This window comes from Lissotriton vulgaris, chromosome 8 (assembly GCF_964263255.1).
Source record: "Lissotriton vulgaris chromosome 8, aLisVul1.2, whole genome shotgun sequence".
NCBI lineage: Eukaryota > Metazoa > Chordata > Amphibia > Caudata > Salamandridae > Lissotriton > Lissotriton vulgaris.
This window is the reverse complement of record NC_141696.1, coordinates 855,496,593-855,509,087: the sequence shown is the minus strand read 5'-3', so window position 1 is coordinate 855,509,087 and position 12,495 is coordinate 855,496,593.

Below are 12,495 nucleotides of genomic sequence, written 5' to 3'. Positions count from 1 at the left end.
TTTGAGGAATATGAAACAACACTGAATCTATGCTACACCTATAACCAATCTATTGAGCATACTGGTCTTTTGGAAGGCCAATTCTGGGGCAACGCTTTGTAGTAAACGTTAATCGGTTGTGGAATTAGTTTATGATAGATACAAATATGCATTCATTTTCCACACGTTCCTTAACAACGTAGGCAGAACAACGAATGCGTCTGAACCACGCACTCCATTTACAACGCAAGTTGTTACAACAACTTGCCTTAGGGGGTGCTGGACTTTTGAATAGTATAATATACTATTCCAACTCCAGTACCCATAACAGTAGTGAAAGCATTGGACTTTAAAGTCCAGGCCACATGAAACGCATTTCGTTGTAACGACATGCGTTGTAAATGTAATGCATGGTTCAGACGTATTTGTTATTCCGACCGCGTTGCAAAGGCAGTGCGTTGTTCAACAGTCGTTGTATTTGCCGTCTTCCTATGAAATACTGTCCCATTCACCTAAACTGCTCAAAGCTTGGATGTTTCACAAGTGATTTAATTGTCCCTCTGAATTTGAGAAACCTTTGAAGAGAATGAAGCCTTGTGGTTATGCATGCATGTTAGAGAATTAAAATAAATAATTAAAAAGTAAGACAATTACCAGTGTGCGGTTTCAAGAGAGTTGCACAATTTAAGTTGTCAAACCACAATTTTTTTCTGATTTTTTGCGACATACATTACCCCCATTATTACACTAAAATGACAACTCCATCCCCATGTAAAAACCAGGATAAGTATGATCATAACAAAAAGTCACCCTTAATGGAGATATTTTCAAAGAAACATTTGTTTTACATCTTTTTGACTTTGATAAGCCTGTATATTCATTTGAAATTACACATCAAATGACATCCGTCGTATGTCATGTTAAAAGAGAACAGATCTGTTTACTTCCCACACTGTATGTTTTCCTATTCTATTGAGTTAGGGTTTAAAGTAGGTTTAGTTAGGTAGAAAAAGCATGCCTGTATGGTTGTCAGTTCACAGAAACGTACGGCTTTGTAATAAGAAGCCACATATCCGTTGTACATCTGTAATTGCTCTTCTGACATAAAGCCTGGGTATGACAACCTATATGGAGTGTGTATAATTTGTATACTTTGTTTTTGCATAATTACATGAAATATCTGCAAAATTATGTGTTATTACGTGAAATGCAAAACTGTAGTTTTGCTCTATTTTTGAACGCAAAAAGTTTCTTTATGTCACTTTTTGGCGGAAGGATGCATTTAAGTGAAGCACCATGAACAACAACCCCTCACGTTTTATTGTTTGCGCGCGTTTGCAGTACATTTTTTCCATGAAGGACGCATTTCTTAGTAATTTTTTACAATGAATGCAGCATAATAACGTGCAGTGGTGTATTGGTGTCATTTTGATAATTTTACATGACAAAAGTAACATGAAATTCACGAAATTACACAAATGATGCCAGCATAATTTAAATTTCACGCAGGCCCAAGTATTGGTCAAATACACAATAAAATGCCTGCCATCCCTTTCAACTAACATCAATTAAACCTAATGTAAGAAATGCATGCATTTTTATGCTTTACTGCTTAAATATCATTTGTTATTCATCAAATCTCTCATATCAAACGATATGCATCTTGCACAATAATAAGAAATGTGAAATAAATTTACTCATTATTATTATTATTCATTAATTCATTATTTCTTTTGGGTTGGTTGGTTGGTTTTATCTTTATAGCACTAAAAATCAATTCCCGTCACTATGGACGAGATATAGAGGGCAATGCGACGAGATCAGGATCTGAAATTGTATAAGGTTTTGGAAACTGCTTTGGGGTGGGTGGGGATTAGCTGGGTGCCTTCTGTTCATCTGTTCGTGTTTTATATGTTTTTGGGGTCTCATCTTCCAGAGTCCTAAATATGTACATGGACCGTCTGGGTCCCTTTGTTGGCAAAAACCCAATAATGGGTTTTGAAAAAAAAATCAAACCCCTTCCTGTATGACATAAAGTCCAAAGTAGCAAAGGAGAAGAGATTACTTTTGTATTTTGAGATCTGATACATAGGGCTCCATTTCATAGGTTCACGATTCTAAGAGGTGCAAATAACATGTGCTACTCTTAGCCTTTGCTGTGCACACTAGCTTTCAACTAGACGAGGTATATTGGTAACTGGGGCATCCTCTGCGTTTTGATTCCACCGTCCTTCCTTGTGAGGCACCTGAGTCCAGACTGCTGTCGCCTGTTGCTGAGACGGCTTGCTCTTTCTCAGGGCTTTGTCGCCATTGGTGGTCATTTTAGGATTAGTGTATAGGGCCGGACTGGGAACACAAACCAGCCCTGGCAATTCCGCCGGACCTGCCCCTGGGATGGGGTTAGGGGCGGGGGTAGGGGTTGCTAGTGAGAAGCAGCACTGCTTCCGCTTTCAAACTGCTGCTGGTTTTGTTACAGGGGGCGGATATTGCCGCACTGCTGCAAAACTGGCCCCCAGGAACAAAACCAACCCCACCGACTAAAAAACGCCCTCCACCGGTAAAACGCCCGGTGCCCACTACGGCCAGTCTGGCCCTGTTAATGTACCCACCTGCTGTGCTTAATTTGTAAAAAACAGAAGTGCCAGGGCCCTCGTTAGGAGTCCACTGCAGCTCGCACTACACTGCAGTGCAACTACCAGCGCTGCCAATGACAGTACCAACACAACTACTACCCAGCACACTCCTACAAGTGTGTCAATTCAGACTATTCAAAGCGTCAACGGTATAAGAATGGTTCAGGCAGCCAGTATTAGTCATTTATAATGTATATTGAATGAATAAATAAATGATGTTTAGTTTATCTCTAAATTAGCCAAACAGTTTCACTGTGAGGTAGATTGTAAAAAGTGCTGGTGTTGACAACTTATGTGCTGGTGTTGAGCATTGGGAACCACCGGCTCAAATTAAGCACCTTACCGGGTGATCCCATCTCTGACCACTTCTTCTCTAAGTATGTCTGCTTACTTTTACCTATTCCTGTTTTATGTACCCTTATCCAAACGTGCTCTCGGGCCGCCGTAAGGTGGTTTGTAACACTTTACCAAAATCCTGAATATTATAATAATAACAAAATATGTAATCCTAATGGTAAATGACAGCTGTTGCTCCCAATCACGGCTGTCCTTTCTCCAGGGTGTACACTTGAGGCTATTTCTGATTTTTTCAGTTTTCCTTTGAGAACGTAATACTCTACACTTAATATTTGTGCTTTATGTCAAAGACAAGTTGCAAGAAGTTAACAAGTGCCGACCCTCTCATGTTTCCCATTGGGTCCCGTTACGCTGGCAGCTGTTTTCACTGTGCGTGAGTTTTTATTAATCCTGGTGGTTTTCTTTCTCTTAGCAAACAGCTTGACAGACTAGCAGTGCAATTGCCGCTCACTCACCAGTTTAAACATCACCCCCTTCCAAACCACTTCACGACACCTGTCCATCTCCACCGTTATTCCGCACACTGCTGGGCAACTGCGCCAAAGCCAGGGGTTATTTTCAATAAGGCTCACGCTTTGGGGAAAGGGAGGAATTTACTCTGGTCCCTTAAGGGCAATGAAATCACACATGCTGCATAAAGGGCTTCCCCTGAAGCCGGTGCTGAGATGGAACAGTAAACCCTTTGACAAAAACCCACAGGGAGCGTGAAATCGAGACTGCATGATCATGTGTTATTGCAAAGCTCTCTCGTTGCACTTGTAAGGGCCTACAGATCTCTCTAAGAAGGAGCGAAAAGTCCTCTAAGGGGCCTATTTATCCGGCCTTTCTGCAACTGTTCTTTGGCGCTGTCGCTCAGCGACAGGAGTAGAATCCACATTAAAATTAGAGAATATGACGGAAAATCAAACATTACAATTGAAAACGCAATACTCGCCACCAGACACAATAGGGCCTTCCTAAGTATAAGACATGCAAAAACTTTAAAAAAAAGAAATACACATAATCCGGAACTCAAAACGGACTAGTGGTGAATTGGTATAGGGAGATATGAAATTATGCGAACTACTACAACGCAGGCAAGATGGTGGGTTCAAGTTATTGCCCCTAGACTAGAGCCACAAAACAATAGCTTCACGTAATTTGCAGTTTCAGAGTGTTGGCACGTCGCCTCAAATTCCAATCGAGTGATACTTTGCAAGGAGACTGTCAAGGGAAGTACCTCATTTGGGCTCCGTCTTGCGCTGAGGCGCCCCAGGAAGCAGCTCTTGCACACGCATTGAAGACCTGTTCAGGCAAAACGTGTTTGCCTTGAATCGACGTGCTCCTCTCACGGCCCATTAGCTAAAGTGACAGAGACGCACTGCGTGTCGTAAGAAGCTCTTCATTTTTTACACATACACCTGAAGCAATGAAACCTAATGGGGCAGAAAAGACCCGATTTGAATCCAGCCTGACTGCCTGCCAATCTAACGAGGGAAAGGTGTTTCGATGCACGACACTCTGTGAATCTTCTTGTCTCAAAGGTAACCGCAGTTCAAACACGCAGTTGCTGCTTCTATGTGTTTTTTCACTCTCATGGTTTGGAAGGAAAGATCCCAGCGAATGTATGTGTATTCCCTAAATATGTAGGTGTATGCATCAATATCAAAACATACAGCTAAGCACAGCCAATGAGAAGAAAAGTGGCCGTGGCTATTATGCGCATTGTGCATCCTTGTGCATAAGCAGTGACATAACGCAAAATGACGAGGGCCACGTGACCGAGGCACACCCATCTTCCTCTTCAGGGAATACCTATCGAACCTCACATATGAACACCTTTTTTTGCAAGATAAATTCCCTGTCCCCAGCAGTCCCCTCTTGTCCTAAACCTCTATTTGCTATGAATTCCCCATTGGTTTTCGCCCTCCTCTGATATGTCTCTGCCCCTGTCCTTAGCCATTCCACCCTTTACTTCCAGCCTGACCATCAGGTCTTTCTTTAAATGAGCAAGTACTGTTACGCACAGAGTGGCTGCACTTTAATTTGAAATTGAGGGCACCTGTACTTCTCAGCATTGATGTAATACTTTCAATGATAGAGTACCGGTACTTCTCCGTAGCAAGCTAATACTCTGGAGTACAAGGACCTGCATTTCTACATTTCAATCTAAAGCACTGCTGACCATCTGTTCTGATTCTGTATCATCCACATCATGCATAGAGCTGTATGGAACGGTTTGCACTTTATAAATCTCAAGCATACATGTGTATATAAGTCTATTAAAATGTGGTGGGGGATCCCACAGGTACCCACTACGCTCTGTTGTACTGCCTAACTACCAGCAAAAGAATTATGGCCACATCAGGGGTATACACAAGCCTTTGTGCCGGAGAAGCACCCTCTTGAGTGGTAGTACCCCTTTCCTGACTGTGGCTGCAGCAGCCATCTTGTGCATCTGAGCATGATTGTGCTTCACATTGACTTTTTGCAGTTCCCGTTTTCTTCGACTACTAATCTTGTGGAGATCAACAGTCTTTGACTATTTCACTCACTGTGCAAGGTGCTGCAGACTAGAAATGTAACACTCCCTGTTAATGCCTCCCACACTTCAACACCCTTGCTGCTCTTTCTGAGGGACTTTCATCACTTACACCCAAGCACTGGAGAATGCTACTTTTCACTTTAAATGTCGCTGCAGAGAAGCTTGCTATCCATTCGTCAACAAAATTAGTGAGCACAAAATAGTCAGGATTGTTTTTGATAGTCATCCTCTACCAACATTTTCTTTTTGCCAGTTTTAAAATTTACTTTGTTAGTAATTTTGGGGTACCACAAAGGTTGCAGAGAAGCTTGTAATTTGTGTCAGACTGGTAAGCATTGCCTACTTTCTAAAGCTGCAAATGTAGAATAGGCCAAATAATCATATAGTCGAGGCAGCAAACTCTTTCCTCTAGTAGTGGCTGAAATATAGAATAGGACTCTGATAAAGACGAGAAAGACCTTCCTACTTCTAATGTAAAGCAAATGCAGCTGGTTATGCAGGGAAATTAGCATTGACAAGTCTTCCACCCGTCATCATCGCACAAAAATCAAATTTTCTTCGCAAAATTGTCTTGGCTCTACCCACCACACCATAGTTAGTTAAACCATTGTCATTGGACACAACAGCTGCACATGCAACTTTAGATGTGTTGTAGCTTGGACCTAGTAGACATAAAACAGAGATCATAAAACAACACATGAGCATTTTCCTACTATTTTTTGTAACTGCAGATTGGCTGATTAGCAGTTGGTGACAGTGTCAACATACTGTTTTCTGTTTTCAAGGTATCTTAACAGTAATACTAATACTTGTTTATGTGTAGGATATACCATACTTAACACCTACTTATTTTTTACAGTTGTCCCTTCTTTATGTATGAGGCGTGGGTAAATATGCACGATCGCGTTTTGTGAGAAAGTTAGCTATTTAATCAAATAGAATCTTAAAAATTATGTGTGGCAATGTAAAAGATCTCTAAATAAAATGTTGTGGCATTTCGCCCACTAATTGAAAATGAAAGCACACCGCACATTCAAAAGTCACTAGGTACTGGCAGGGGACTGGTTCAAATGAAACATTTCTTTTGTGAAACATTTTATACTTCTGTAAGACAATTTCGACTCAAACAAGTCCCCCGAAGGATCAAAGCTGGGTGAAACTTCCTAGCTGTGAAATTAACTGACTTTCGCAAAATTTGCGAGCTAATGAAAATTTCAAGCATGTCTGTTACACACCCAAACATATGTGAGCAAATGTATTATTTAAGGTACTACATCATTGAAGGTCTGCTGCTACTGCAGCAGAAGTTCATTTAATTTTCTTTAATGTTTTATTTAACACATAAAGCACTTTTATCAAATACGGAATTCTAAAGAGGAGGCAGATAGAGGAGCTGAACACAGACTGAACTGTAGCATGAGAGGAAGTAGGAAGACCAAGGAGGAGATAGGAGTAATGGCCTATTACTTACGGGTAATCTTCTTTATTCCTGGTTCCGTTGTCCTGATCCCATTCCTTAATATGGAGATCACCATCTCCCCGACCAGAAAAAAGAACAGGGGAATGCTGGGACCCCTAACCCCACCCCCTCCCACTGGGACTACATAACCAGTACCTACCCAGCATTCCGCCTGAACTACCAAGCCACCAACAGGAAGGCCAGCCATCCAGGAGGGAGAGAGGGACATAAGGAATGGGACAAGGAGAAGGGGATCAGGAGTAATGAAGATTACCGGTAAGTAATAAGGTATATCTCCCAGGTCCCTCCAGTCCTCGTCCCATTCCTTACTTATGGAGCATTCCAAAGTCAGAAACCCGGCCTTCTGAACTCCCAGGAACACCCAGGACAATACAGCACCTTCGCAAGCGAAGCAACAGGAGAACCACAGGAAAAACGCAGGACGGAGCACACAGTCCTCAACACCCCCAACCAAACAACAGGGTCTCACCCCCCAAAACATGCAGGAGATGACCAAAGTGTACAAAAAAGCATCCAACTCTCTGCGCATCCTCCCAGAAGGCAGCCAAATGACACCAGGAACACCCCAAACCAACAATGAAGGAGGAGCACCCACCAAGGAAGCACCAAAGACCTCCCACAATAGAAGGACAGCGAATAGGCCACACATGGAAGAAGGCCCAAGGCAACCAGACATACTAGCAAACCTGGGCCACACCAACAGGGACACAACCAAGGACCGGACGATCCAGCACCCCAAAAGCAGAAGTCACCAGCAGCACCACAGAAAACAAGGACAAGCAGGGCACCCAGGCCCCACGAACCCCCAAAAACGCCAAGTGGAAGGGAGCAAGCCCCGAATGTGATGAAGTAAAGAAAAGCAAGTCAAAGCTGGAAAGGAGCCAAACCACAGAGACCCCAAACCCAAAGGTGTAGCCCCAGATGGGCTGAATCAACCACAGAAACAACCAGCCCAAGGAGGACCAGAACAGCAGAAGCACCCCACAGGCACAAAAAGCCCTGAAGAGCGCCCACCTGGCTAGAAAGAGCCCAGGACCACCGAGCAGACCAATCAGCAGAACCGACAGAGCGCGTCCCCAAGCAGACAAAGGAAATAAGGCCCAACACTGCCAAAAAGACCCACAACGAACCCCCCCAAGAGAGATGAGGGGACGTAAGGAATGACTCAACACTCCCAGCCCTGCCCATGAGACAAAGGGCGACACGGCCAACAAGAGGACCAACGTCAACACCACAAGGGAGCCCCACAGCAGACCAGCCCAGACCAAGAGGACAGGTCTAGCCAACAGGGCCAAGGCACATACCAAGAGGACCAACCAAGGAAAGGCCCACACAGACCAAACCAGGAAGGGAGGGAGCATCGACCATGAGCAAACCCCCCCACCCAACTCGACTGCCCCGGCCACCAGAGAGCCCGGAGGACACAGCCCCTGAAAACCCCGCAGAGGAGGACCAGGGCCCAGGACAGGAATGTCCAGCACCAGTTTCGACACAGGACAACCACCCAAAGGGGGAGAAGGAGCAGGGGCGCAGGGACTGGCCAACAGGCCAGGATTGAGGCCCCCAAAGAGAGAACAAAGGGGACACAAACAGTGAACCTCACCCAACAAAGGCATGGCTGCGGCCAGAAGGAAGCATAGGAACACCCGCTGAAAAAAGAACAGGCAGAGAAACACAGATCCCACCAGGACAGGAAGCGGCAGGGGGAAAACCAGAGGCCTAAATCCCGGAAGGCACAACCCGCCCACCAAGAACGAGGCCAACAACAGGGCCCCACCCAAGTAAAAGCAAGGGGCGGACACCCACAGACCCCAAACCAGACCAGGGCAGAGCACCAAGAGAGGGTCGAGGCAAACACCCAAGGCCCACAAGACCAGGGGAACCCAAAGATTAAACAGGGCCAACAGGGAAGTCCCTGCCCCAAACAACACACATCAAGGACGACACCCACAACCCCAAACCTGGGGGCGACTGAAGGCAAAAAAAACAGGACCAGAGAAGACCAAGCCACCGGGCATAGAAGAGCAACCTAGTGTCATGTAGTTCCTATAAAGAACCTGTGAGTTCGGATAACATAAACTGCGGGTTTGGTGGCAGACTGGTTCCGAGCACCCCCACAAGAATGTTAGCCTGTTTGCATTAGCTAGCTCACAGTGCCACTAGAATCTCCACTTATCGGGGAGAGAATAGTTTCTGGCAACCTTAGAACATGATAACCCTGATCCCTCAGAATCATGGAAACAATTTACTACTTTTCGCTCTGTCACTCGTCCTCACTTATTCGGTCTCAGAGAGTTACACAGTTGGGCGTGTTACAATAAGAATTTATTGCACAGTTGATCTTCTAGTGTAAAATAAATGTGCTGCAACAACCATTAGACAGTAGCAGATATATATGATTAGCAGGACAGTGAATATAAAAGGATAGCACAGTTCTACCATCTTGCAATGATCATGAATACGTACATGAATATAAAATGCATGATAAAAAGAAAGCGCATACTCCTACGATGCCTATCTAGATGTACCTGAGCGAGCCTACCATGTGAGTAGGTGTGAAGCCAAGAATCCCTCTAGGTTTAGTCTAACCCCATTACCTGAAGTGAGAGAGTGTGGGACCCCGTCCTGGTCTTGAGTTAGACACCCCGCGAAGGGATGGATCAGACCACTGTCAGCTGGAGCGACTGCATGCATGAGCCTCAGCGTCTCAGGTCAGTGTGTTGGCCTTGAAGTCTTGGTTCCCTCCAGCCAACACTAGTAAGATGTACTGTATTTAGACAGAAAGTATCTAGGGCTCCTTTGTCCCTTGTTTCTTGTATTAGCCATTGTTGGATTTGAGGATGACGTATCGGAGGAACCTTGTATGTAGATATTACGCAGGTGGTGTAGCCCCTGCCTGGTTTACAAGAACCCTTATGAATATTCATTCATACTTTGTGAGTCTATTGATGAAGTTACAGAAAGCTATTGTTCAGGGAAAATCCTCCTTCTGTGCCCAGGCCTAGAACTAGGTGAAGGTTCAATCCTAAAAGGCTTGCTACTGTGTAGTGTAGGGGAGGTAATGTAGGTGAAGGTGTATGATATTACCTGAGCCTATGTTAGGGTACCTTTATGAAACATAACACTAGAGACCTGGAAGGAAGGAAACACCCCAACTAACCAAAGAGCTGATCAAACGTCACAGAGGACAAAGGACAACAGCAAGGAACCAACCCCAAGAAAGCCCCAAGACTGCCGCAGAATGGCCACAAGAACAGGAGGGACAAACAGGGCAGCCCATAGCACAACCCTACAGATGCCCGAGAAGCCAGCCGACTGAACAACAGACACAACAGCAAGACATGAGGACACCAACAAGGCTCCCTCACAGGCCCGAAAGGAGCTGCAAAGGCCCAACAGCCGCAACCCCGAAACCCCCAACCACGAGGACAGAGAGAAGGATGAAGGTACTAGCCAAAACCAGGCCACCAAGGGAACAGAAAGTGGCTGGAAGCCAGGTGGCCTGCATCGGCATGCCAACACCTTGGCCCAGCTCGCCCTAGGGGAAGGCGGGCGCTAAATAGAGTCCAGAAGAAAGGTCATGGAGGCCGGCTCACCCCTCAGCCACACCAGGCATGGAACGGCCAACCATCAGGGGCCTGAAAGACCCACACCCAAGCAAGGCACAGTGGGACCCGAAAAAGGCAAGCCAAAAAGGGCCACCGTCAGACACTCAAAAGGCGACCCCCAAGGCCCCAATGGCCCGAACTGGACACCTCCCGAAGGCAAACCCCCCCACAACCAGTAAGCCACCAACCAGGAGACAAGGGTAGAGAAGGAACTGCCAACCCAACCGGAACAGGAAAAGTTAGGGGCCAAACAGAGACACAGCGAGGCCATGACAAACAGAGGCGTAGTCAAGGCCCCACCGCCGCCATTGCCACTATGGAAGGGCCTATATTTTATTCTGTCACATGGTTAGAGAGTATTTTGAATGGTTCCTTTCACAGGGGACCATGGGAAAAGGCAGCACAGAGAGTGAAGTCAAGACAAATTTTACTCCCTAGTGGTTGAATCGTTTAATGTATTAACTATACGTATGCCAATGTTTGGAATCCAGGTTCAATACATTCTTTCCAGTGAGGAGTGTTCCCTTCCTGTCTCCTTTGTTCCCAACAGCAGGGTGAAGACTTTTAGTTATTTTATAACAGAATATGTGGAGCATGTCTTACAAAGACAACACCCTTTACTAATAGGAGCACATCAACCACCCACTTTAGAGAGCTTGGGCTCCCTGTCTATTGGGGTATGGGTTCTGCTTCCTGGTGGATATCACAACACTGGAAGATTTGCTGAAACCCATATCCTATCCATAGACAGTGGGAAATGCCTAGATAGTGCTGTGGGGTCATGAAGATTACTTTGATAGCCCAGAGCCACCCTGGAATTATTTTTAAATGAGAATTTTCGGATCAGTTCCTCTTTAAAAAATAAAGCAGAGCTATGTAGTTTTATGCACTTCACACCCACCTCTGAAAGAATATGATGCAGAACACCACATGACTATTCAAAATACTCAAACCAAACTTGAGAGTGGAAAAGAATATGCCTGAATTCATCTGATGAATTACTTTATACTGTGTGAACAGAAGGTGAAGTGTAGGTGTGAGTTAGGATCAATTAACATTACTGCTCTAAAATACAGATCTCATTTCATAGTTCTTTAAAATGTATCCAATAAATTATATAGTGGACCCTTCATTCTGCGCTGATCTCAGCTCCACACTGTTTTGATATTTTTCACATAAGTATAGGATTTTGTTTGACAATCAGCTTGTGTCGCTCAACGCAGTAGAACACTGAAGCATGACAAATGTAGAATGTTAACATAGATATCACATTTTCGGGTTTTTGACAGCTTTCATCATTATCAGACTAGCATGAGAGGGATGCCAAAATATGGCAATTTGATGCTGTTTTTCCGGTAATACACAGTCTCATGCTGTTCTTGCTGGAAACGTAGAAACTGCAGTTGACCTGTTAATCACAACCTGCTGCATGAATGTACCAAGCAGAGTTGGAATGCCCTGAATCGAGCAGATGTTTCATAAATCTTTCTAGTGGTAAGAAAAGCTTTCGACTTCTCATCTGTGATTTCAGAAAAGTACTTCCGTTCATTAGGTTACCTGCCTTTTTGTGATTTGAGACTTCATCAATGCAATGTCATCAACAAGAAATCATATTATACCCACTTCCTATCATACCTGTGCTCCTACCTGCTGCTATCACATCCATATAGTACCAACTGTGCCACTTCTGATACAACCCCACTTCTGCACTTTGGCTAATCAATTTCACTCACTAGTAGCATCCCTGAGTCTTCCTCCCACCAACTAATCCCACAACAAACATCTTAGACTGCATATGATATCCGTGCAATATTTATCCATTGGGAAGATGACTTAGGAGATACATAGGAGGATTGGGCAAAAACACAAGTCAGCACACAAAAGTAAAATTCACCAGTGGTGGATAATCACACT